This window comes from Triticum urartu, chromosome 7 (assembly GCF_003073215.2).
Source record: "Triticum urartu cultivar G1812 chromosome 7, Tu2.1, whole genome shotgun sequence".
In the NCBI taxonomy this organism is placed as follows: Eukaryota; Viridiplantae; Streptophyta; class Magnoliopsida; order Poales; family Poaceae; genus Triticum; species Triticum urartu.
The window spans coordinates 633567165-633594903 of record NC_053028.1 but is presented as its reverse complement, the minus strand read 5'-3'; the positions used below and the strand labels follow the sequence as shown (position 1 = coordinate 633594903).

Genomic DNA, 27739 nt, shown 5'->3' with positions numbered 1-27739 from the left:
TAGCAACAATATGACCAAGAACCCTGGTAGTTCGGACATCAGGAACATTAGTGGCAGGTCGCGTCGCAACCAACAGAAGCACCGCATCAACGGCGACAATGCTAATGATACGGCAGTTAATGCTGGATTCAGAGGCTCTAAATCCGGTCAGCGGAAAAAATCATTCAAAAGGAATCCCAGGGGCCCGTCCAGCTTGGACCGAATACTCGACCGCTTGTGCCAAATACATGGCACCCCCGAAAAGCCAGCCAATCACACCAAGAGGGATTGCTGGGTGTTCCAGCAGGCAGGCAGATTAAGCGCTGACAATGAAGACAAGGGGTTGCATAGCGATGACAACGAGGAGCCCCGGCCGCCGAACAACAATGGACAGAAGGGTTTTCCCCCACAAGTGCGGACGGTGAACATGATATACGCCACCCACGTCCCCAAAAGGGAGCGGAAGCGCGCGTTAAGGGACGTATACGCGGTAGAGCCAGTCGCCCCAAAATTCAACCCATGGTCCTCCTGCCCGATCAACTTTGATCGAAGAGACCATCCCACTAGCATCCGTCATGGCGGATTCGCCGCATTGGTCCTCGACCCAATTATTGACGGATTTCATCTCACCAGAGTCCTTATGGACGGCGGTAGTAGTCTGAACCTGCTTTACCAGGATACAGTGCGGAAAATGGGCATAGATCCCTCGAGGATTAAGCCCACCAAAACGACCTTTAAAGGCGTAATACCAGGTGTAGAGGCCAGCTTCACAGGCTCAGTCACACTTGAAGTGGTCTTCGGATCTCCGGATAATTTCCGAAGCGAGGAGTTAATCTTTGACATAGTCCCGTTCTGCAGTGGTTATCATGCACTGCTCAGGTGAACCGCATTTGCCAAGTTCAATGTGGTCCCGCAGTACGCATACCTTAAGCTCAAGATGCCAGGCCCTTGAGGAGTAATTACGTGGAAGCGGCCCTTGCAGCGGAAGTACAAAGCAGCCTCTCCAGGCAGTTCTCCAGTCCGGCCATTCAACGACCGGACACCGTCAAGCGCGCCCGGAGTAACCTACAACAAGACCGCCTGGCATGTTCCGAGCAGGCGTAGCAATGCGGACCCAACCCCAACCCTCGCAAAAAGGCGACGCCAGTACTTCGCGTCCATAACTACACTCTGGAAATACCATGGGCATAGGGGGAGGGGCACCATCATGCCACGCCCAAAACACGGCTTAAACCGCACCAGGGGCTGCCGATTTTTTACTTTTCTCTTACTTTTAGGACTCTACTCTTCGAAAGGCCTGTTCGGCAGTTCAACTGCAGCACAAACGATGCAAGAACCAGGGAAGCAGACAAGCCATGCCACATTACGGAAATCACAGGTGGTCTCTATCACGAGCAGTATACCTGTTTCGCATACTATTCCGCAGCTTGCCCCTGGAGCAGACATGTTAAATAGTCCAACTTTTCGTTTACCGCATTACTTGTATCGTTCTGCTTTGATCGCAGCTATTTTAATGAACAATGCATAGCTTTTGTCTTTTTTTTTGCATTACCCTTATATATATATATATATGTTCCTTCATGACATGTTGCAGCCGTACACTTTGGTACGGCCAAAATACGCTAGGGGCTTTAGTACCCCTCAACATGGTGTAAGAAGTCCGAACACTTTCACAAGTGCGGCACCCCGAACTTATAGCATTATATGCATCGGCTCCGAATCATGTCTTGGGTCAATAGTTGGGTTTGCCCGGCTCCTATGTTTTGGTGCCTTGCGTTCCCCTATATCGGCTAAGGTAGCACTAGGAGAACCACTGCGATTGTGCCCCAGTTAAGCTGGGCCGAGCACCTCATGGAGAAAGCTAAAACTGACCGTCATGATGAGGCGAGAGCTGGTCGCTGTTCGAGAGGTCTTTTCGAGTCCTTAAAGACTTATGCCGCTTAGGGCGAGGAGTCGACTCTGTCCGGCCAAGGCATGGATAGCGCCCTGAACTCGGTCTTCCGAATAATAGGGGCTTCACTGAAATTTAAAATTATAGAATTCTATGGCTAAGTGAGAGTGTTCACGCATTATAGTCTGATTGCCTCGTTCGTTGGGCTGAACGCCTCCCTCGAAGGACCCAAATATGGGAAAAAGAGCGCCCATGTTTATCCCCGAACACCCCAGCACTAGCGGCAAGGGGCAGAAGCCGACGACTCGCCATCTCTCGGTATTGATAAACAGCCACACAGAAGGTAATATTTTAAATTCAAGTAGCATTGCTTAGCGCATATGAACAAGTCTTCAGCACACAGGGTAACACGAGCGGGTTTTACTCAAAAAATACATCCTTGGTACATTCATCCGCAACAAGGCGGGCACCCTTCAGAACATCCTTATAATAATTCTCGGGCTTGCGATGCTCTTTCCCCAGCGGTGGCCCGTCCTTCACAAGCTTCTCCGCATCCAGCTTGCCCCAATGCACCTTAGCACGGGCAAGGGCCCTACGGGCACCTTCAATGCAGACGGAGTGCTTGATGTCTTCAAGCCTTGGACAGGCCTCCACCAGCCGCCGCACCAGCCCGAAATAGCTCCCAGGCAGGGCCTCTCCAGGCCACAGCCGAACTAGGAGGCCCTTCAAGGCCTGTTCGGCCGCCTTGTGGAGCTCGACCAGTTGCTTCAGCTGGTAGCTCAGGGGCACGGGGTGTCCGGCCTCAGCGTACTAAGACCAGAACACCTTCTCCATCGAGCTGCCCTCCTCGGCTTGATAGAATGCGGCGGCATCAGACACACTCCGAGGAAGATCTGCAAATGCCCCTAGAGAGCTCCGGATTCGGGTAAGTAACAGGTAACTCACGTTTATGTGTTTGCTTTGCATAAAGAATGCCTTACCCGCCGCAATCTTCTCCACCTCATCCAACTCCTGGAGGGTCTTCTGGGACTCGGCCTTGGCAGACATGGCATTTTCTATAGCTGTCGCGAGCTCGGATGCTCGTGTCTTCGAGTCAAGCTCCAAGATCTCATGTTTCTTCATGAGAAGCTGGAGCTCTTGCCGAACCTTGCCAACCTCAGCCTCATACCTCTCCCGCTCGGTGCTCTCCACGGCCGCACTCTTCTCGGCCTCGAGCAGCGCTTGCTTAAGGGTCGCCACCTCAGACGTGGCCCCTGCAGTAGCCATGTCAATCCTGTCATTTTTGCAATTGCACTTTTTTTATATACATATTCAAACAGGGTATTTCTTACCTTCCTTCTCCTCGAGCTGCTTCTTGGCACGCCCGAGCTCTTGCTCGGACTTCTCGAGACTCTGCTTCAGCACGTCCACTTCCGCAGTCAGTGCGGCGGACGCTAGCAGAGAAGCCTGCATATGCACATTGACTCCTTTTGTTAGACTCCAACAGAGCATCAGGGGCTACTGTCTATGCGGTAACATTATTTGACCATTCTTTACTTACCTCAAAGCCTGTTAAAAGGCTTGAACAAGCTTCAGTCAGTCCGCTTTTGGCGGACTGAACCTTCTGGATCACCGCACTCATCATAGTGCGGTGCCCCTCGTCGATGGAGGCACCTTGGAGCGCCTCCAACATATTGTCCGGTGCCTCCGATTGGACGGAGGACACTGCCACGGAAGGCTTGCTCCTCTTGGAAGGAGATCGCCCGCCGGACTCTGGAACCCTTGAAGATTCCGGAGCTGTGTCCGGCCTTAAGCCAGACTTGGAGCCCTGGGGGGGCTCCTCCCCTTTACTCCTGGAGTCCGGGAGGTCGCCTTGCGGCGCCTCCAGGACCACCTCCTCCCTGCTTGGAACCTGTTGGGACAACACTTCGGTGTCGCCCGTAGGGCGTGGGGGGGAAGCCGTCAGGAGGGAGTTCACCTCCGACGAGCCCAGTGAGCCGCTCGACGACGCGTCATGTCGGTCTTTGGATGGGCTGCATAAACACGTTTGACATAAGGGAAAGCTATGCAATAAACAAATACTATGAGTCACTCCGGTATCCGGATACTTACGATTTCGCCAGGGGCTTGGCCCTGGGCTGCCACTCCTCTTCGTCGTCGGCGGCGTCGGTGGAGCAGTCCGGAGGAAGGGTTTTCGCCTTCTTGGACACTTTGGCCTCCTCAGAGAGGGCGGCCTTCCTTTTCTTCTCTCCTCCTGCTGGAAGGGGAGAGGTCTCTTCTTCTTCCTCCTCGTCTTCACGAGAGGAAGGCGCTTCGGGACCGTCGCATGACGAATCCGACACCTCCTGGCGTCGGGCACTCTTTCGAGTCCCCGTGGCCCTTTTCGTGGCCTTCTTCTCCGGCACCACATAGGGCGCCGGAACCAGCTGCTTCGCCAAGCGAGCATCCGCTGGGCCTTCGGGCAGAGGAGCCGGACAGTTGATGTGTCCGGACGTCACCACCCAATCCTATCCAGTATAAGGGAACTCAGATCCCACATAGAGTCAAACTATGAAAAACTGATACCCTCCAAAAGGACAAAAACAGTTACCGCATGAGCGTGATGCTGAGTACTAAATCCGCGATCCTCGGCAGCGGATATGGGAGCCTCGGTGCCCTTGAAAAGCACCCTCTAGGCATTTTCGTACGTTGTGTCGAAGATCCTGTTAAGAGTTTGATGCTGCGCCGGGTCAAATTCCCAAAGGTTAAAGGCCCGTCGTTGGCACGGGAGGATCATGCGGACGAGCATAACCTGGACTACGTTGACAAGCTTGAGCTTCTTGTCCACTAGGGTTTGGATGCATGTTTGGAGTCTGGTCAGCTCTCCTTTTTTACCCCAAGACAGGCCTATCTCCTTCCAGGAGGTGAGCCGCGTGGGGGTCTGGATCGGAACTCAAGGGGTGCGACCCATTCGGCATCGCGCGGCTCGGTGATGTAAAACCACCCTGATTGCCACCCCTTCAAGGTCTCCACAAAGGAGCCCTTGAGCCACACAATGTTGGCCATCTTGCCAACCATGGCGCTAACGCACTCCGCCTGGCTGCCGCGCACCACCTTCGGCTTGACGTTGAAGGTCTTTAGCCATAAGCCGAAATGGGGGCGGATGCGGAGGAAGGCCTCGCACACGATGATAAACGCCGAGATGTTGAGGACGAAGTTCGGGGCCAGATCGTGGAAATCTAGGCCGTAGGAGAACATGAGCCCCCGGACAAATGGATGCAGAGGGAAGCCCAGTCCGCGGAGGAAATGGGGGAGAAATACCACCCTCTCGTGGGGCCTAGGAGTGGGGATGAGCTGCCCCTTTTCGGGGAGCCGGTGCGCGATGTCGCTGGCCAGATATCCGGCCTTCCTCAGCTTTTTGATGTGTCCCTCCGTGACGGAGGAGACCATCCACTGGCCTCCCGCTCCGGACATGACTGGAGAGGGTTGAGGTGGTAGTGCGGACTTGGGCGCTGGAGCTCGAGTGCGCAAGAATGGATAGGCAGAGGAGGAAGAAGGCGTGGGTGAAAACGTGGATCCTTATCCCCTTATATGGGTGGACGCGATTATGTGTCCCCACTAGCCTGGTAAAACTTGCTTATCTCCAAGCGCCGTAATCAAAGGCATGGTTGGGTTACCCACAGCCGTATTGATGAGAATCCCGAAATGAGGGGACACGATCTCTGCTTTGACAAGACGTGCCAAGGAAACCGCCTCTCATAACGCACTAAGGTGGGATAATGAAACGATTTGGATAAAGGCTTGGCCATGGCATGTCGCACCATGGAATACGTCAGCAGATTAGATTTGTGTTAATATTATTATTCTCTCTATGGAAATATGTGGAAACTTATTTTGTAGAGCCGGACACTATCTTTGTGTTTAAGATCTTCTATGAAGTATTTGGAGGAGGAACCCGGCCGCCTTGCAATGCCGAAGACAATTTGCGCGCCAGACTCGTCGTCATTGAAGCCTGCTTCAGGGGCTACTAAGGGAGTCCTGGATTAGGGGGTGTTCGGATAGCCGAACTATACCTTCAGCCGGGCTCCTGGATTATGAAAATACAAGATTGAAGACTCCGTCCCGTGTCCGGAAGGGATTTTCCTTGGCGTGGAAGGCAAGCTTGGCGATACGGATGATCAGATCTCCTACCATTGTAACCGACTCTATGTAACCCTAACCCTATCCGGTGTCTATATAAACCGGAGGGTTTTAGTCCGTAGGACAACATACACATAAAAAATCATACCATAGGCTAGCTTCTAGGGTTTATCCTCTCTGATCTCGTGGTAGATCAACTCTTGTAATACCCATACCATCAATATTAATCAAGCAGGACGTAGGGTTTTACCTCCATCGAGAGGGCCCGAACCTGGGTAAAACTTCGTGTCCCCTGCCTCCTGTTACCATCTGGCCTAGACGCACAGTTCGGGACCCCCTACCCGAGATCCGCCAGTTTTGACACCGACAGACCTCATAAGGTACCGAATTACAAAGCCGATTTCCAACCAGAGGCGTGGGTTGAAAGCTACGAGATGGCAATGGAGATGTTAGATGTGGATGAGGCAGTGTATGCTAAATACTTCACCATGATGTTGGAAGGAACAACTCGTACTTGGTTGAAGAGCTTACCAACTAACTATGTCGGATCATGGGCCGAATTGAAGCACCGGTTTATCCAGAACTTCAAAGATACTTGTAAGCAGCCCATGTCAATTGTGGATCTGGCCGCTTGTGTCCAAGAGGAGGGGGAGTCCACGACCCATTGGGTCAAGCGGGTCTCAGCAATTTTGCATTCATCGGATTGTATCAATGCAGATATCGCAATTCTAACGTTGGAGGGCAATTGCCGTTTATGCCGCTTAAACAGAAGTTACGAAGGCTCAAACGTCACTGCAATGATATGTCAATGCTTATGTCCGCTTTGGTTAAGTACGCCGAATCAGATAATACCAAAGACCCTGACTCAGAGGAGGACAAACCGGGGAAAGGGAAAAAGAACGGCAACATGAAGGGGCGGCAGCATAATCCGGCAGGCCATGTGAACAGTGGTAAGTGCAAAGCCGACAACAGCTTGGACTTTGTCAGTAACACCAATGCTCAGGAGAATAGCCAGCGTCGTAAGTGCAAGCAGCCCCAGAGGGGCGGAGGTTCAGGCCCTAATTTGGAGCGCCTGTTAAATCAACCCTGTCCAAAGAATGGATCAAAGGAGAAGCCAGTGTCACATCTTTGGAAGGATTGTTATATCATGTGAGATTTCAAGAACTCCAATATGGTCCAGTACGATAATGGCCTGCCCGGCGGTTCAGGAGGTGGTTTCCACGGGCCGGGTTACGGAGGTGGTAGTTCCGGTTCAGGATTTCAGGGTAATCAAACCGGACACATCAATCAAGGGAACCAAGGCAACCAGGGAGGTTACAACCATCAGGGGAACAAGAAGCAGCAGCAGTCGGGTTACCAGAGCAATCCTAAGCAGCTAAATAGTGGGCAATATCATGTCTTCACCACTAGCTTGTGCAAGCATGATCAGAAGCTTCACAAGAGGGAAGTAAACTTTGTTGAACCGGCGATGCCTCAGTATTTGCGCTGGTCTGAGCAACCCATTTTGTGGAGTAGAGAGGATCACCCACCCTGGGTTGACAATCCGGGTCACTTGGCCTTAGTGGTGGCCCCTCAAGTCGGGGGATACAAGTTCACTAAGGTACTCATGGACGGGTGAAGTAGTATCAACATTCTATATTATGATACATTCCGTTGTATGGGGTTGACAGCTAAGAATCTTAAACCGTCAAATACCGTTTTTCATGGTGTGGTGTCTGGCAAGTCTGCATATCCAGTGGGCAAGATAGCCTTAGAGGTGGCTTTTGGAGATGATTATGATTCAAGGTCAGAAACATTGACTTTTGAGGTGGTGAAAATCAAAAGTCCGTACCATGCTTTGTTTCGGAGGCCGGCTTATGCTAAATTCATGGCGAGGCCATGTTATGTTTATCTACAGCTTAAAATGCCAGGTCATAAGGGGACTATCACAGTACACGGGAGCAGAAAGATCGCTTTGGAGTGTGAGGAAGGTGATGCGGCTTATGCTGAGTCGGTTTGTGCCACGGAGGAGTTGAAGTTCTATAAGGAGCAAGTTGATCCGGCAGATATGACCTCTTTGAAAAAGCCAACTATGGAACATGATCCGGCGTTGAAATTCAAATCGGCCACAGACACTAAGATGATTGATTTTGTTCCTGCCGATTCATCCAAGCAGTTCAACATCAGCGCTAACCTAGAGCCCAAATAGGAAAGCGCGCTAATCGAGTTCATCCGTGAGAACTGGGACATCTTTGCATGGAAACCTTCTGACATGCCAGATGTATCGAGGGAACTCGCTGAGCACATACTTAACATTGATCCTAAGTTTAAACCGGTCTGGCAGTTTCTCCATCGCTTCAATGAAGAAAGGCGCAAGGCTATTGGTGAGGAGGTGGCTGTTGAAGCGTTTGAGGATCTGAAGAGGCAGTTAGCTGAACCACCTGTGCTTGCAGCACCGATCGATAAGGAGCCATTATTGCTATATGTGGCTGCTAATGCCCGAGCTGTTAGCGTGGCTATTGTGGTGGAGCGCAAGGAAGTTCACAAGGAATATCTGGTTCAATGACCGGTTTATTATATCAGTGAGGTGCTCACACTAGTAGAAAAACAGGGCTATGGTCCAGGCCGGCTTAGCCCATTAGTCCCGTTTCAGTCTAGAACCGGGACTAATGTGAGCATTGGTCCCGGTTCGTGCGGCTAAGGCATTAGTCCCGGTTCATCTAGACCTTTTGGTCCCGGTTGGTGGGATGAACCGGGACCAATGGGCCTCGCTCCTGGCCCACAACCATTGGTCCCGGTTCGTGCCACAAACCGAGACTAAAGATTAGACCTTTAGTCCCGGTTTGAGGCACGAACCGGGACTAATGGGGATGAGACCTTTAGTCCCGGTTCGTGCCACGAACCGGTAGTAAAGGTCCCATTTTCAAACTCTACCCCCCCCCCCCCCCCCCCCCCCCCCCCCCCGTGGACCGCCTTTCAGTTTAAAAAAATAAAAGAAAATGATGGAAATGTCAAAAAAATAAAAGAAAATAAGTTTCACATGTGATATGTGGTCTAGTTGTTGGGAGAATTTACAAATATGAATTTCGACTTTATTTACAAAATCTCTCTGGAATTTGTAAAATGGGCATAACTTTTGCATACGAACTCGGATGAAAAAGTTTTTTATATGAAAAATCATCTACTCGAAAAGTTACATCCGAGGGAGACCGCCTATGGCCTGTTTGCAAATTTCTAGAATCCTCAAATTCCAAAAGGAAAAAAAGTTATGCTCAAATTTCAGTTTTTTTAAATTTTTAGTAAATCTGATCAAACTATGGTCAAACTACTTATTCAAGAAGTATTAGTGTTACTAAATAATTATTCAAGAATATTAGTGTTATTAAATAATTATTTCACCTTTTTTGAATTTTGGTCAAATCTGGTCAAACTATGGTCAAACTATGGTCAAACAATGGTCAAACTACTTATTCAAAAATATTAGTGTTACTAAAAAATTATTGTTTTTTAGAACAATAGTTTTAAACTCAAACAGTGAAATATGTAACTTCATGCTCAAGCTAAATTCCTGAGGGTTAATAGGATTGACATCTTACTATTGTCAGGAAAACAACAAGTGCAGACTTGGAAACGAGGGAGAATAGAACCCGGAAGTTAAGCGTCAAAAAAAATTTCAAAAAAAAATCAGGAAATTTCCTTTAGTACCGGTTGGTGTTACCAACCGGGACTAAAGGTGGACCGGCCACGTGGAGGGCCTTTAGTCCCGGTTCTGCCAATGCGGATACCTCTGCTTTGACTCAATGATTCTGGGAGCTTTTAGGTAAACATTGTCACTTCCTTTATTTGAAAAAAGGGGTCTAGAACTACAGTGATCCGATACCTTCTTCCCTTGGTCTGGGTAGGTAGGTTATGTAGGCTACAACTGTTCATAGGTTGTTCGATCGCAAAAGGCCAAATAATTGATTACTAGTATGCCGGATATTGCCAGGAGGCCCTTCCCCCTATGTTTGACTCATCCTAGATGGGTTCACACCTGTTGATTCCGGTCAAAGAAAAAAGCTTTTTCACGGCATCCGTCCCATCACACCAATCTACGCCAAGATAAAGAATGCTGACATAAACAAGAAAGATGTATTTCCTCACCTATAGCCTTTTGAAAGTCGCATTTGTTTTCAACAATCGGAAATGGGAATATTCCATTCCATGGCATAGTTCTCAATGTTAGTAAACGGAGTGCGTTATCAACTCAATAATAAATCTCCCCTACACCGTAACCGGATTACATTCCTTCAAGTTGGCAATCCCCTGATCTTTTCTTCCGGTGTGCGATCCGAATTGACATATAATGACCGTAGTTAGCAGGCAATGGCCAAGGTCAGTGCATCTCGAACTAGTGGGTCACTATATCTAAACTATCTAATACAACTATTGAATGCGCTTTGAATTGCACTTCTGCTCGTAACCACTACGAACCGGAGAGGAAGGAAGCTGCTTTAGAGGAGGGATGCCGTCAAACAAAGGATTTTTTATATGCTAAAGATACCGGTTCAATATGTCATTTCCGAAACCGAGGACCACACCGCTGGGAGGACAACTCAAGCACCAAAGACAAAGGTATCGCTCGTAAAAGTGATTTTCATCGTAGTACTCGCTCTAGCGTTAGGTTCAATGCAGCGTGTAAATACCTCTAGCCCTAGGGAAGGGGGCGTGCCGTTCCCAATGGTGGAATTGCTTCTTGTCTGCTTTGCCGAGGAGAGCGCTCGCTACCCGATCCCCCTAAGCTAATGTAGTTCCCAGGTTGCCTACTAGATACCGTTTACGGCTATATCCGTGTAGGAAGCCGAGGAAAGAGATAATTGATAGTTGCCAAAACCACGTAAAAGAAATGAGATTGAACATATTTCAATTCAACAAATTCTGATTGTTTCATTATCAAATGCAAGGGATGTGGGACCAGGTTCTATTATTGGAGTTAAGCGGTGTAGGAGCCGTGCCGTTCCTGTGTATTAGCTCGTTGTTAGCAGCGCCGAAGGGCGTAAAGGGGGTAAAAGATTTCTCGGAAGCAGCTCTTCGCCTGTGGGAACTTGCTCTTTTCTTTTGTTTTAAAATGCAACCTACGCTGAAACAGCCGAATAAAAACCAAAAAGTAAAGAGGTGGATCAGTTGATCCTTTTCTCGATTGAATGCGCTTTCTATCTATCTATACCGGTACCAGGAAAAGCAGAATAAGCAGTTGAGCACCAAGAAATTCCTGTTTCAAGTAAGTACGAAGGGGCAAGAGAGACTGTCATAATATTACTATGGGAGACGGATCCTGTTAAGTCAGTACGAATGTGATACGAAAAATCCTCTTCCATTCTTTCCGGCTGGGCAACATGACTGATGGGAATGTTCGCTACTGCTTCGGCGTCCATCTCATACATATGTTCTCTGACCACCTCCATATTCCACGGCCTGGTTGCAGCATGGATAAGATCCGACACAAACATAGGTGGATCATTGGACCGCGGGCACAGCGGCGTCATAACATCTTGTTTCTCAAGAGTACGTAGCAATCGGTCCTTCTTGGAGTTCAACAAAATGAACAGTAGCTAAATTGGAACTAAGGTGACCGATCATCCACCGGTGGGTAGAAATATGAATGTTGACTAGGGTCCCCTGTGCTCATTTGATTCTGAGTCGGCAGCATATCAAGCTCCTAGCCCCGCCTTAACAACCCTCATAGTGTTATGTCCCCCGATCGATAGCTTAATACATTTCAGTATTTGGCCTGCTTTCTTCATTTTCCTTGCGTAGGTAGAAACCTTTCTGGGTGTGTCAGCACACCAAATTATATGACTATATTCAATATGCCCTGATGTCCATAGTACCGTACTCAGATGACCCTGCCCTTAAAGAATAGTAGGATTACATTCATCGTTCCAGCTGTAAACACAGTTTCTAGTTTGATTGAATGAGAGTCATGCAATAGGCATCAGTAGGGAGTGCGAAAGCAAAAGCTAAGTGATCGGACTAACACAGAGTGCATTTCTCCCGGGTAAGCTTATGTTCCTGATATCTGATACCTATGTTTGCTCCTTATTTTTTTAATAATTGATCCAATTTATACGAAAAATACGTAGGTTGAAGAAGTTATCAAGAAAAATGATTGGGATCTTTCAATATGCTATTCTTGATATCATGTTTTTTATTCTTGATCCTATCAAGTATGGATTCTAGATTGTTAGTTGGAGCATCCTGACCAGTCTAGTTTATTGTGATATGATCCTGAGGGACTCTTCAAATACATGTAGGGAGTCACACAGGTCTCCGACATATCAAATTGTATCTGGATTTGAGTCAGAGCATTTCCTCTGATTCCTAGCTCAGAAATCTTTGCTTTATTTACTAAAGATTGGAGCACACAAGCGCACACGCAGTAATCTGATTGAGAAAATGGATAGTTGCTGCCATCGATATTAAAGAGTCTGTCTAGTGCCAAAAAGGTCCTTCCAAGGCCTGAGCTATCAAATTCATGTGATACACACTTTGCTCTCTGCGGATCACACTCAGCTTACTACAACTGAGGGTAGGATTGGTTGCACAACGCATGCTATCCATTTGTTATTGGTGATAGGAAGATGGCTCAATCATTGAACTAGCATTGAACAACCTACTTCAGAAAAAACTTAGAGTTAACCATCTGGTGCGAAAGTGCTAGTTTCCCCCTCCCAGAGGTGAGAAGGGAGATATGAGCGTGGCGGTATCTTTTCCTCTTTTGATAGAAGCCCACATGCCCACTCTTCTATCCCACCTATCCACATGGGGTATCAGTGGCCTCGTGATCTCCATGAACAGAGATCACTACACAAAAACAACTATATGAAAAACTTGCTTGCTTTTACTTTCCGACGCCAATGCCAACAAGTGCTTTCCTGACTCGAGAACGAGTACATACGCTTTCTCCGATGCTTGCTCTTGTTACGAGCTTCTACCCGACCAATTAGCCCAGAGCACTAATACGCTTTCTTTCCTCGAACAAGTACCTTTCCTTCGAACGAGAATGCCAACTGCTTCCTTCCAACAATCCAATACGAATACGAATGTACGAATGACAGGCCATTCCCCGGAGTAGAGTAGAAATGAATTCATTCACATCTGCTAGAAACCAGAGCCTGAGCTATGAACCGATCTAAGAGCGGACAAGCAAGCCTATTCCTATTGTTTTGGGTGGCAGATTCCATATGTTATTTCTCATTGCGAATACAGATTCTTCTTGTACCGTAGTAGCTCGACTGCTTTCCTGACTTGACTCGATAACTGCTTTCGCTTCCCCAATCCCAGAGCATCCAAGAGATTCGTTTCCACACGCCTGATCCGTAGTTCGATTCGTGCCGGTGTCGGCAAGAGATCCTGTTCCTGTTGGGCAAGGGATTTGATAGCTAGAAAAACAAGCGGCGGATTCGATTCTTTCTTTGATAGTAGAACGGGATATTCCACTCTTTTAGATGCGCACCGCACTTCATCAGTAGAAAAGCCCGGCGCCTGAAACCCAAGCTCAAAACCACCCTTCCTTTAGTTGGACCGGCATACATATCTTATCTCGTAAGAAACCAGGGAATATTGATTTCGAGTAAGCATCGTATCCTGATCCTGCTATTGATGTAGATTTAGCCACACCAGCACCTGAGCCCGCAACTGCTGCCTTTGTAATCGAGGAATATCCCGTCCCGGATTTGCCCAAAAGTATTATGGGATATCTATTATTATTGGCAACTTGTTTAGTTCCCGCAGAAAGAGATGCGCCATAGTATCCCTCGGGCATGGGCCAACCACCAAGGCCAGGAACTAGAACAACTCGATACTTTCCACCATCCACAACCCTTGATTTCTCATATTTGTGCAACGGCTATTCTGGCACTATTCTCCGATTTCCACCCATTGTTCACATTCTATATACCTTGCCCCCTCCTCCCAACTTCATCACACCCGCCTTTTTCACATTGTTTTGAAACAAAGGAAACATGCAACTGCCCGTACTTTCCCACTTGTATAGCCCACCACTTAATTAATGCGCGACCTGATGCGGGTCATATTGGATGATCAGCGAACCTAATTATATTCACCTGTAGCCAATGACCAATACATAATCTCAGAATCCTCACCCATCTCGGTTGATTAGATCTCCCTTTATTTCATATATGCTACTTCCGGTCCGGGCATAAGTGGAAACCCAATGATCTCGGGATCAGGACTCGAACTTAGAAGCTCTTCCTCTTTTAGCAACCGGATTGCTCCTCGCAATAAATATGGCTCAGGTGTTGGATCAATAGCTCCTGTTTAGGAAGGATGTCATGGGCCCCCAAGCATCCCCTTAAATATGGTGAATGAAGAGAATTGGACCAGTCCTTGAATAGGAATGATGGGTATCCTTGTCATAGGGCTATGTTTCTGTCAGAGTCTAGTGGCACCCTTTAAAGTAGTCTGGCTGGATTGCTGCTGAATAGCTTGATGGGTCAGGGAAGATTGATAGGGAAAGAACCCTCGCCATCTGGAATCACTATCTTCCGTGGATGTTCTCGTTCTCCTTCTCTCATTTCTGTGATCGTATAAGCTAGATAGGCTTCTGTAGTTTCCGGGTTGTTGGGTTCCATTTTTCTTTGCTTGCTGCATATCTCACTCAATCCCTTGCTTTCGAGAATAGCATTTCCCTAGCGCTAGTTGTGGGTCAGAGTTGACAGATCAGAAGTAGAATACTTGACTTCTCTAAGATGCCAGGAGGGAACAGAACAGTCATGCAGAAGAGAGAAGCAGGTGAGGATGGGACCCGGAAATGCATTCGATTTTCTCGACTGAAGTAGTTGAAAATGTACCACCCTTTATGGGATCTTCTCTGGTGCGCCAACCCTAGAATGTCATATTATGATGGCGCTGGAACTGGATCACTCCACTCCAGAGGCAGGTAAGCTTGCTCCTTGCACTGGCACTGGCTTGCTTCGCCCAGATAGGGCTTCTGTTGGTCTCTCTTTTTCACTATCACTGAAATCCACCTCCTCTTTAGAAAAATGAGAGCTGCTCTTTGGTAGTTTCGGTAGTCCCAAGTAAGCTATCGACTCTGGTGTCCAATCAGTTCTGAAGTCTGGCTTGTCATTGGAAAAGGTAGCAAAGAATATCGTATTAAGATGTCGGTAGTACAAAGCAAGCTACTTCGTCTGTTCACTCAATTGGCTCCCTAATCTTGCCTTTCAAAGAAAGGATAATGCGTAGGAGTGAAGCAGTTGACTACTGTGTCTTGAGGAGTTCTGTACCGTACCCTGTGTGTCCGATCGAGTTCTGCGGTCTACGGTTGTATCCGACCAATTATCCAAGGCGCGGTCCACCTCTTTCTATGCTTCAATTTAGTGACGCAAGTAATGGTGGTGTTTGTTGTACTATAGGTACTGGGTTCGTTCTCTCGTTGTCAGTATGTATTGAACTACCGCAATACAGGACTAGTGGGGCCCCCGTCTATCTATTAGCCGTCTATCTATTAGACCTATCTAGAAGTAGAAGTTCGTTGCATTCCCGGAGATGTAGAATCGAGTGTTTAGCTTACCGGGCATTGTGCTAAGTTTGCATCCGAATCGAAATCTGGCGCTACTACTCAAACACGAAAGCTAGGGAAGGGAATAGAAGGGCGGGTAGATCAATGTGATGATAGCACCACGCCAGGCACCGAAGACAAAAGCGAAACATCGTCGGTAACACTATACGTTGTAGTCTCGCATTATCCACTGGATCCGCGGCTAACCATATATAATGCTCAATGCTATGCAAAAGCAATAAAGGGGATATTGTCTTCTAACTAACTATATAAGTAATTTATATAACTAGATGATTCTCGTTCAAAAGATTCTTCCCATTATCATTATATAGAGAGGCGGAGGCGCGTAGCAATAAAAAAGCTTGCTTGTTGGGCTGATGAGGCTCGAGAAAGACTGTGAAGTGAAGATGCGCCATTACCGAAACCATTTCTTTGCTTTGGGCGAAGTTCCTTTATAGGGAGCTCACTTCCTTGCTTGGTTGGTTGGTTGAACTTGCTTTTTAGGTGCGGTGCGTGCGGGTCTAGTTTCATTTATGAGTGCTGCGTATATTTCCGTTAGTAATGGTTTTGAGCTTGGGAAGAAGGGATATGGGTATGGCATCATCCCAGATTTGATCTAAGGCTAGTTCCGTGTGTGCAACTACTATCTTATCTCAATATCAGGCTAAGGCTTGGCTAAGTGCTCTAGAGGTTTTCCTTATTGTCCTGGTTCTTACCTCAACAGGGCAGGGGAGATAGTTGGAAGTTGAATAGTCGTATCGTATCAGTTCAGAGAATCCCTGTTTCGAGTTTCGATAAAAAAAGATCTCTGGGGAAACCGCTAAAAAAAGATCTCTGGGGAAACCGCTAAAAAAAGATTGAACATGTGGTTCCGAGTTTCGATAACTTCTTCTACTTTCATTTCCTCCGTCTTCCAAATCGCAGAGTTAATTCAAAAGCCTAGGTGTTATTACTGAGCTGCTGCTCTTTTTTCTCTAATTCCCTTCTCAGATCCTCCGACTACTCCTCCTTATCCTACTCACTCGAAGTTTCGTTGGTCATTTATTGTTTTTTTAGCCTCTTTGACAAAGTTAGTAAGAAGAAAAAGCTCGATCTTCAGTACACTTCACACCCACACAATCTCTATTTGAAACTAACACTCCATTTCCAGATAGCGAGCGATCGCTCAGCAATGATACCGCGCCGGACGAAGTACCTATCCCCGGGGACCACGCTTTTTTACTTGTTTCCTTTTTTTTCTTTCTATACGAAATTCAGACGATTTCGTTTGCGTTCATGTTGGCGATTTCAGATGTGAATTAGGCCGGTCGTCTCCCCTTCCTACGGGTTCCCCAGTGACACATCAACCACGCCCCTTCCTTTTCTCCGATCATAAATAACCTGATCTCTTTCTTTCTAATTCATCCCCTTCTTTCTAATTCAAAAAAGAAAGGGGGGGGCGGTAAGGCAGGCTCGCAACTTACAAAGGGCACTCGCTGCTCGCAGGCCTGCTCTTTCTATTATGATTTCTATGTCTATGAAAGCTCCTTTGACTCTAGCCCCATAAGCTATTCTTTCACCTGCACGAGCTCTTGGTCTTTGTCCAGGACAAAGATGTCGCAATAGTGGAATAAGGAAGTGCAAGTTGGCGATCGAAGCAAAGGAAAGATCAAGCCGAAGAGGATACCTGGGGCCATCTAAGACGGCTGTAGTAAATAGCTTACACGACTGATCAGGCTCATCAACCTATGGAACCTCACGCTATGTTGCTATGATTCTTTTATCACGAAAGCATGTCGGGCGAAGGAATAAAACGCGTACAACACTAGCAAGAAGAGACTTGCCAAAGAATTCGATGCCTCACAGGATCCTGCAAAAGCGGAGTCCAAAAAAGCATGAGTCGGGTCGGCGGTTTCAGATTCAGATAGTTCAATTCAATCATCATCTGACACCTTTCGGTGCCATTCCTTTTGAAACTGGTGTTTCTTTTGTCAAAGAATTCGATGCCCCTGTGAAAAACCGAGTCAAGAAAGAGGTAAGGGCCGGGTCAGAGGTGGAACAGACATTCAAAGCAACCGAACCATAGATCCAGCTTTGCAGGACAAGCATAACGAAAGTAAGCATTTGGCCAGACATTCAAATAAACCCTATATCTAGAAATCCATCATCCCTGTCTGAACGGTCTAAGCATCATATCTTTTTCTTTTCACTTCCGCTGCATCGTCCGGACATCAGAAATAGCTGCATTAGCAGCATCTCGCTACAACTCCCTTGGCAACCCTAGCACCAACAGGAACAACTCAGTTCAAGCTAGCAACAACTAACAATTTCTACTTCCTCGAACAAGAGCTTGCTTTTAGTTCACGTTAGCTACATTCGTTTTAATAGAAAGATGGGAAAGGCTAGGTTAGCAGAAGACTATGCTTGTGCCACAAACTTATTGCTTCGGAGAAGCATTTCTTCAATGAATCTTACTCAGTACAGTATTCATAAGGGACCTGTATCTAAATATTCTGTTTTAACATTCCTATTTTGGTTGGAAGTTTCTCAAATGAAAGAGCACAACCCTTTCCATCACTTCTCTACATACTGGCATTCGGAGCTAGGAGCAGAGAAGAGAAGTCCATCGGAAGAATCGTAAAAGCCTGGAGCTCAAACATTCCGTTCTACACTTTACTTTTGTTTTGTATCTCTGAAACAGGAGTGAAAAGAAATCAGCTCATCCACCGCTAACTAAACAGGGCGAAACTAGCTCTTCTTTGGTTTCCCTGGGTCCAAGTTGGGGCAAAACCTGCTCTTTTCCCGCAAAAAGTCTATCGTACTAGGTGGGGCGACACGCGACATAGGTAGTAAAGTAGTGATTTTGGGCCCAATTCATACTTCTTTTTTGATTGGAATTCTTATCCTAGCTCGTCCTACTCGCGAGATGTTAGCCTTCAGCCTGATTACATAAAGCATAGCACTTCTGATCGATTTGAATATTCCATTCCCTATTTCCTTGAGCGCTTTCACCATTAACCCATGGTGCCAAGACCATCCCCCCGGCTCTTTCTTCTTCTACTTCATATAATAGAACACAAGGATCGAACCTACTTTGCTTTAAGTCTGTTTACTTTTTAACGCCGTCTACGGAGAGACAAGATGAGAGAGGAGAGAGGAAGCTGAACGGCAAGAGCTGACGAAGTCCAATCAAGCTGAGGCCTGGAAAGAGTTAAGAAAAAACACCTTCTACCTGCATTCATGGGTGCTCAACGATAGATTCCACATCAAGATAGGCAAAGCGGGATACAGCTCGTTTATTACCTCAAAGAAAACAAGAAACAGGTCTTTTCTAATCATGGAACACGAGAATAGCATGCACGGGAGAAGGATTTAGGGAAAGGTACACGCTGCTTTTTCGGAGTCTATAGGGGAAAGGTACACGATGATTTTTCGGAGTCTATAGGGGAAGATTCCACCAGCCCCAATTGCTTTGGGTGAGAGATCGAACCTCCACTCGTTTCTGGTTTCTGCTTTCTCCCTAGGGAAAGAAGATATGATACTTTTCGAAGAATGCAATCCCCGCATTCCGGCCCTGCTCTGCAAATCAACATCTGAAGATCTACGGGTCACCATAGTCTTCTGATCCACTAATAAGATTCCGCGCTCGAGATGATGTGATCTGAACGAAAAGATAGATACATCCGAGCTGCCCAAGGATATGGTCTGGGTACCGATCTGCTAGGATAAGGGGGAGATCCTAGTACTCAAAAGGCTGGGTAAATTTCGAAATTAAGCGGAGGAAATCCACCAATAAGAGAGTAATAGAAAATACTGTTATCATGAAGAAATTCTTTCAATCCATTAAGAAGATACTTAATTCGTTATACAATAGAGACGGGGAAAAAGATGATGATAAAAAACTCCACAATAATAAGAAATCCAAGAAAAAAGATATAACGGATGAGGAAGGAGCTAAAGAACCTATCAACAATGATGCATCTAGTGGCAGTAATGATGCATCTACTTCTACTTCCCCTAACCCTAATGATGGTTCTAGTTCCACTAATGATGGAACAAATCCAAATGTGAAAGCTAGTGCACCTAAGCACGACGATCATGGTATAATCCACCATTTTATATGGGGTGGTGGTAGTTCAAACGGTGGAGATAGTTCCAACAGTGGTTGGACTTCTTACTTGAATTCACCTATTGATAGATTTGTGAAAAATCGAAAAACATTTACCAACTTAGATCAAACAGGTCTAAATGGTTTTATTGCCAAAATAATAGGGTTTATAGGTCCAACAACAATTGTGCTTCCATTCTTTTATAATAGTTGGATGCCGAGGATAGGTTTGTTTTCCATGTTTGTTAGAGAGCCACACGACTTTCAAATAGGAGTTAGCGTATGACCATATACCACGTTTCACAATTATGGAACTCTAGTTATGGAATATGTATATATAAAATATTTGTTCCACGCTCAGGTAGGCTGGCGACAATATAAATGTATATATTTGATAAGTTTAAAGAAATAAATGATTCGCTAGGTTTGTTTTTTATCGATAATATTTACTTAAGGGATACTTTTGACGTTATTCAGCGATTCTCACATAGCGGTCTTGGTTTGAAATCCCTTTTGAAACGTGAAATCATAAACAAGTTGGTTGAAGTAGTAATACCATTTTATGATGAGAATTCTAAGTCGTATGTGTACGGTTATTTTGCTTTTCTAGTATACGCAGGGTTATTTTGTACTGTCTGGTATAAATATATACCCTGGGATCCATATATAAAACCTGCTGATTTAGCTCCACCATCACTGGATGTATTTAACACCTATCATGCCGATGTCGTGGGTTATAAGAAGGTCACATACCTGATTACTAAGGACATTGTCCAAACGAACTATGGTAGACACCTTTAAACAGCCATCATTTAATGAAGTAGTAAATTCGAATGACTACAACCTTGATCAATCTGATCACAAAGTGCGTTTTTCATGCTTATGCACTGGTATCATGGTTTCTATGTTGTTAGTAACAAAAACACTTCTTCCACATTAAACAGTACTGCATAGATACAAGTTTAGCACAATGAATTTTAGAGTTATTTCACACAAGGAATTTACAAGCTAATGAAAATCAATAGATTTATAGGATATCTATCTAAATACGGCTCCTATCGTTTAAGGTTAGTAAATACATACTAGGAAATGCTCTTCAGGGATACTAGAACTGGAAGATCCTGTCAAGGGGAAACAGGACCTTAATAAGCGCCATCCCGAGACTTGGACTCGAGGGATGGTAAGATCAATAGGAGAAGGAGATATGATACAATTACTATGATCAGGATACCTTATATGAGCCATACTTATCCAGGGAATCAATCGCGTGAGGGTGTTGTTGATAGAGGGAGCTCTGGCCAGGAGAGGCTAGAGCGAGTGATAGCAACGGAAAGGTAAGATCAAGAAGGAAACAAGGCTTAAGAGGACCCTAATGCACCAATACTTTAGGCATTCCAACTTCCAATACATACTTATCATGGAATGAAATCCAAGAGGAGCAAGCATATCACTGAGAATAGCTAGCTGAAATCAAGGATGCTATCACAATATTCAATGGAATCGTTACATCGGAATAAGATAGACCCGCTTCGATGCTGTATTCAGTATGTCAGCTAGGAGCCAGAACTCACTATGCCATAGTCATACAATCAACCTGTGTATTAACAGCAATATCTAGACAGGCAGGATGGATTAATTATATTGATGGCCAAGATAAGGTGCTCAAAGGGGAAGCACTCTTCATCAAGTAATGACCCCTGGGGCCGGGTACTGCGAAAAGAAAGCAACGCATAAGCTCTTGTTCCTGATACGGTTCGAAAGTAGTGCAAAGAAAAGCGGTACTTCGGTCGGAAAGAAAGCTGCAGGAGGGTTAGTGCTAAAATCTTCTTGTTCGGATGGTTGAGAGAAGGAGGTGTGTCCTGTGGCGGATACACCGATTGATCGAGACGCCTCAAGGCCACCGGAGGGAGAAATAGTGATAGCAACGCTTACAAGGAATGCTGGGATAAGTTGGGAAGAAGGCAAAGATACTGGCGACTAGATCCTTGTGGCAGATTGGAAGATACCGATATCTCTATTTCAATTTGTTGATTGATGGTTTAAGGAAATGGCAGTGGTCCAAATCTTGCACATTTACTGTTACTTCTATGTATAAGTTCCTTGCTCAGGTGTGGCCCAGCTTTCATATCTTATTGGGATAGCTACATTGCCCTGGCCGGGTATTGCGAAGGAAGGAAACACCTTGTCCGAGTCAGGCGATGCTAAAGGATGGATTAAAAAACTCATGGATGCTATCTCTGTTATTGCTGCTTAATGCCCTATTTATACCGATCTAGCTTATAGCTGGGATTTCTAGAAAGATAAGCTGATGCAGCCCTCAGGGATGGAGTGCCTAAACTAACCTTCCTGAACAGAAGTAGCAGAGGTAGAAGATATGTAAATCGTAGCATCAAGGGGAAATGCACTATTGTTATGCTTGGGCCAGGTTAGCTGATCAAGGGAATATTCCTATCGGAAGAACAATCAGAAAATAAGGAGATAGTCAGTTGGCACTTTTCACACAAGAACCGCTTTTCGTATTAAGCACGGGAGTCGTAAGGAAAGACCTCTGCGTAGCTATCAGAACGAATTAATGAACGAAATAAATGAATTCCGGTGAAACCAAGGCGAATTTCTGAGACAGCAGTGGGAAAAAGATGCCAAGTATTGAGATGCAACATTATGAATGGTGCGATCCGAAGTCTTACTATTTACTCCAAATTGACTCAAATGGTTGACTGAACTTCACAGAGGACTAAAGCCGGGAACTTAAACTAATGGTTTTGCCTTTCCACTTCCCAATTGACTCTCATAAAAGGCTAGGCTACCTCTTCACATCGCACCTGATCCCGAATCATGTGCTCTGTTCAGGGGATCAATAGTGGCTATTAAGCTTTTCCCTTTCTATATATTCTTGTGAATAAGTAAATACCATCCTTTTTCCTATCAGCATCTCTCTATCTGACAGTAAATATTGCTTTCAATCGATCAGGCACTAGGTTATTAAAGTATGGATATGCCATATAATAAGGGAAAAGGCCTCAAGTTTTTTTTAGCGCAAAAGAAAAGCCGATTCCAAATTTTCTATTTCCCGGCAAGTCTATGAGAGTCCTATTATGGATCCTCTGATCTTTAGCTTGAATGGTCGTGTTTTTATATAATTAGGTCTTTCTTCTGAGCTCTTCTATTACGGTACGGAAAAATCAAACCTATCACTCTCAAAGAATGGGTAAAAAGAATTCAAGCTAGGGGAGCCTACACTCTCTAACTACCTATACTACGCCCCCATTGATTGGAAACCCTCGGGGAAAATGATCCCATAAACAAAGGAATTATACAGTACGAAATAGCAAAAAAACAGACTAATTCGATTCTAAAAAATCGATAATAGATATTTTATTCTGCTTAAATTGTCCCGACAAGGAGAGATATTCAATATTTGAATCAGATTGGATTTCGTAGTATACCAATGTGAGCCAAACTATTACTATTTCATCTAACTTGAATAACCAAGGACTGAATTTGACTATGGATTCTGATAACTCGAGAAGTTTTTATTTGGTTATGATCCAAAAAGAAAAAAGAAAGGTTTAACAAGCCATGAGAAAATAGAGTAAAGTAACCATACGTTCTGTTTGCATAACGTGTATACGCCACGCCATACAATCGAAATAGAAACATGGGACGATTCTAGAATTTTGAATAGATCCGTGGGGATGAGAGAAGTTGTTGCTGAGAAATATGAAATTGGAAAGGAAGTCAAACTCCCTATGGAACCTGTGATCGGTTGTACCTGTACTTTAGTGATACGAAAACTCGCTATTCACTCAGTTTCTGGTCAATAATAAGATTATGTAGGAGAGATGGCCGAGTGGTTCAAGGCGTAGCATTGGAACTGCTATGTAGGCTTTTGTTTACCGAGGGTTCGAATCCCTCTCTTTCCGTTTCTGTTAATTCACCAACGTTACCGACCACAATGAAATTTCTAGTAAGAGGAAAATCCGTCGACTTTCTAAATCGTGAGGGTTCAAGTCAAGTCCCTCTATCCCCAATAAAAAGCCCATTTTACTTCCTAACTATTGTACCAACCTCTATTTTTCATTAATGGTTCAAACAAGATTCACTATCTTTCTTATTCTACTCTTTCACAAACGGATCCGAACTGACTTCTTTGGATCTTATCCCATTCATACAAATGAACATATTATAGTATAGGCAAGTAATCCCTATTATTAAGTAAGTCATTCACAATCCATATCATTATCCTGATATTTACTAAGTCCAATTTGAGAATACTTTTTTCTTTTTTAGTCCCTTTAATTGACATAGATACAAGTACTCTACTAGGATGATGCACAATAAATAGTCAGGATAGCTCAGTTGGTAGAGCAGAGGATTGAAAATCCTCGTGTCACCAGTTCAAATCTGGTTCCTGGCACAGAACGAACAATGAATGCCTTTTCGGGAAAGAAAAGGGCCACATATTTTTTATAGGGAAAAGCTTTTTTTAAGGGGAAGAATCATCAACAAAAAATCCAGGAAAGAACAGCGAAGGAAAAACGTGAAAAAACAAGTGTTTTCCCGGAACGGAATAGCGGAAATTCCATACGTTGATCACCAATGTTGCATGTCTTTCCTTAAGCTGGAGTACTTTGAGTTAGAAGGCCTACTTTATTCGTCCTTTTAAAGCCTACTTATTGGTCTAGCTATTTCCAATTCTAATAAATAACCCGATCATATCATATCTTGGAAAACCCTAAGACTACCCAAGGCTGTACCCTACAGTGTTACCTATAGTCTATACTTGTGTATACGTTGCCTTCTGGGGTGGCAAGCTAGAACCAAGTAGTCTAGGTATCAATTCCAATTTAAGTCAATGATCCTCATTTTCTCCAACATTAAGAAGATTATTGGTAAGGTGACCAACCATCACGCAGGATTCCGGGTCGGAGTAGCACCTCTTTCCTGATATATACAGGTCGTTACTGGCGATTCGTTTGTGCCCTATGGTGTTCAATTGCCCGTTTGTTCCCTCCCCCTCGGGATGGGTCAACCTACTTTGCCCGCTCAGGCGCTCCAAAATGCTCTGACTAGACCGCCGACACCCATGATTTGTCCATCATTCAAAATGGCATACCATACGTGGGCTACACAGTACTGACTTATGGGCTAACAGGTCACACTTTGGCCAAGTATCCTACAAAGAGACTCCCGAGAGCCAAAAGTATTAAAGGAATGGCCATAGGAATGGGCGCATCATGACATCGTAATCTGTCTCGCCCGAATGAATTAGTTGGTACTAGAAATGTTAGAAATAGTAAACGAAAGGAGTAATAAGAAGTGAAAAGGACAGAGACACTTCCCAACCAGAAAGCAAAGTTCCCACTGATGGTATACTTTGTGTAAGCGAGCTCTAAGATCACATCTTTAGAATAAAATCCTGTTAGAAAAGGAAATCCAATAAGAGATAAGCTGCCCATGAGCATCATGGCATAGGTCAAAGGAAAGGAGGAGGCAAGCCCCCCCATCTTCCGCATATCTTGCTCATGTATTTGATCCGAAGAGCCCCTGCATGAAAGCCGGTAACCCATGTCAATCTTAGATCTTATTTTAGTTCGATACGTCCACCTACGAAACTCGCCCTTGGCTTTCGTCTCGGTAGGTGTATTATTCTACATTTTCCCAAAAGGACATTCATTCATTTCTTTCTTCCCGGGCGATCACCACGACTAAAACGAAAACAAGACAAGAAATCAAGACCCGTACTACAGGAAAAGGGCTGGTGGCCGACATTTGGGAAAGTCGGGCCGATCGGGTGTCTTCATTCAAGCGAGGGTACAGAGGAAGAACGAAACGAAGTGAGAGGCCAGGGGGCAGGGAAAAGAGTCGAGTCGATCGACCGGGAGAAGCAAAACGAAATCCGGATTTGGCCGAAAAAGATGCAACGTTATGGATACCATGACCGATCACCATCGAGAAAGAAGAATTTGGATAAATCACTTCGGGTGAGCGGGGCCTTCAAGCGGCCTCAATACGCCGGGGTTGTAAATGACATACCTTTCCTTATGGGAAATGCCGCCTCCTTACTAAAAAGGAATAGAATCCAGTTATTTTTACCAAAGAAGTCCCGCTCTGACGGCCCGACGAGTCATCTACTAAAAAGGACCCTCCCCGCTGTGCGCCCCTCCTTGAATTATTCGGTCATGCAATACTTTTTTAATACTAAGAATAAAATGCATTTTGACCCCGTCCTAGTTCTCAATCATTTCGTGGGCACCGGGTGTGGCTGAACCATCTACGATGGGGGGAGCGAAGGGAGGAAGCTTAGATAAGAGAATACGCTCTCGCATCGCTTTTTTTTTAGAAAGCTCTACCAGCGATAAAAAGTGTTTGGCCCGAGCCAAAAAGAGGTTGATCCACTTCATTCGCCAAGCGAATGATCTTCGCTTCGCGGGAACAACAAAAACCACCATATCGCTCTTTCCTTTCTTCGGTGCTACCTTCTTTTTTCCAAGGGATGGGGTTGGGGTGTATAATAACCCTTTTTTTGAGTATGCCCGGAAACAACTCCTAGCTCAATTTAGGATCAAATGTAGGAACCTCATGGGTAAGGATAAGGTAATGGAATTGATAGAGAAATTCATAGACCTAGGTAGGATAGGAAAATTGATAAAGGGAATAGAGATGATGATAGAGATCATACTGAGAAAGAGGATAATTCCGTACGGGTACAACTCTGATTTGAACGAAGTGCTAAAAATGCGATCTTTTTGGTGTAATAGAACAAACACTAATACCTTAATTGAGTCGGTAAAGATCAAATCTGTTTATCAAAGTGCTTCTCTGATTGCTCAAGACATCTCTTTTCAACTGAGGAACAATCCAATCTCATTTCGTTCCATTTTTAGTAAAATAGTGAAGGATATTCCATTAATAATGCCAAAAGGGGTGGAGGGGATACGTATTTGTTGTTCTGGTCGATTAGGGGGTGCGGAAATAGCTAGAACTGAATGCGGAAAGTATGGAAAAACATCTTGTAATGTATTTAACCAGAAAATCGATTATGCTCCTGCGGAAGTATCTACTCGTAACGGAATTTCAGGTGTCAAAGTGCGGATCTCATATAGTCAAAATAAGAAGGGACGTGCTATATCCGAAACGTACGAAATATAGTAAATATTTTAAATGCAGATGTAGTAGGGGTCGCGAACCGGATGGTACACAACTTGGTTTTGGAAGATATGGCACCAAAAGTTGTAGAGCTGGTCGTCTTTCATATCGAGCCATTGAAGCAGCGCGTCGGGCTACAATCGGACAATTCCATCGTGCTATGAGCGGACAATTCCGAAGAAATTGTAAGATATGGGTAAGAGTTCTCGCAGATCTTCCTATTACGGGGAAACCCGCAGAAGTTCGAATGGGAAGAGGAAAAGGAAATCCGACGGGTTGGATTGCTCGTGTGTCCACGGGACAAATCCCATTTGAAATGGATGGTGTGAGTTTGTCAAATGCTCGACAAGCCGCTAGATTAGCGGCGCATAAACCATGTTCGTCAACCAAGTTTGTTCAGTGGTCGTAACGTAATTGGGTTAGTGGGGAAAAACCGGGCCGGGACTCAAAAGAATTTGGCGAAGTGTTTGTTCCTGAACGAGGGAAGTGGAAAGACAAAGAGGGATAGGGAGCTCGCCTCCTTCTTTTTTGTAATCGCCGAAATTGTACGACGACCCTTCTTGTTCCAGGCATACGACCCTGAGACGTGACGGTGTCACTTTTCCGGCCCGGTAAAGTGACAGTTATATAAATAAGAATAAGAAAGAGAAGCGTGATGTTGTCGTGTTGTCAGCAATCAAATTCTCGTAAATAGATAGTACGGTTGCGTTGTTTCAATTTCTGTTCGTACTCTGATTGCTGTGGCTGCAGCTCGATCTTGGCAAATCTCTCAAATGGATGTAAAAAATGCTTTCCTTCATGGTGATCTACATGAGTTTTTTCTATATGCAGCCACCTCTGGGTATTGAAGTTCCTGATGGTCATGTTTGTCGCCTTCGAAAGGCCCTCTATGGGAAAAAAGCAACCACCTCGTGCTTGGTTTGAGCGGTTCAGCTCTGTGGTTCAAGCTGCTGGTTTCTCTTCTAGTGAGCATGACCCTGCACTTTTCACTCAT

General features: G+C 45.3%; 2 non-coding genes and 1 pseudogene across 2 annotated transcripts; all 3 read left to right on the top strand.

Annotated features, from left to right (window-relative positions):
• LOC125519244 overlaps positions 1 to 27402 on the top strand; it is a 71600-nt pseudogene extending 44198 nt beyond the window's left edge.
• On the top strand, positions 23433 to 23519 carry TRNAS-GGA. The gene has a single exon. It is a non-coding gene; the product is annotated as a tRNA-Ser (tRNA).
• Positions 23941 to 24013, top strand: TRNAF-GAA. The gene has a single exon. It is a non-coding gene; the product is annotated as a tRNA-Phe (tRNA).
• Positions 27403 to 27739: the final 337 nt, after the last annotated feature.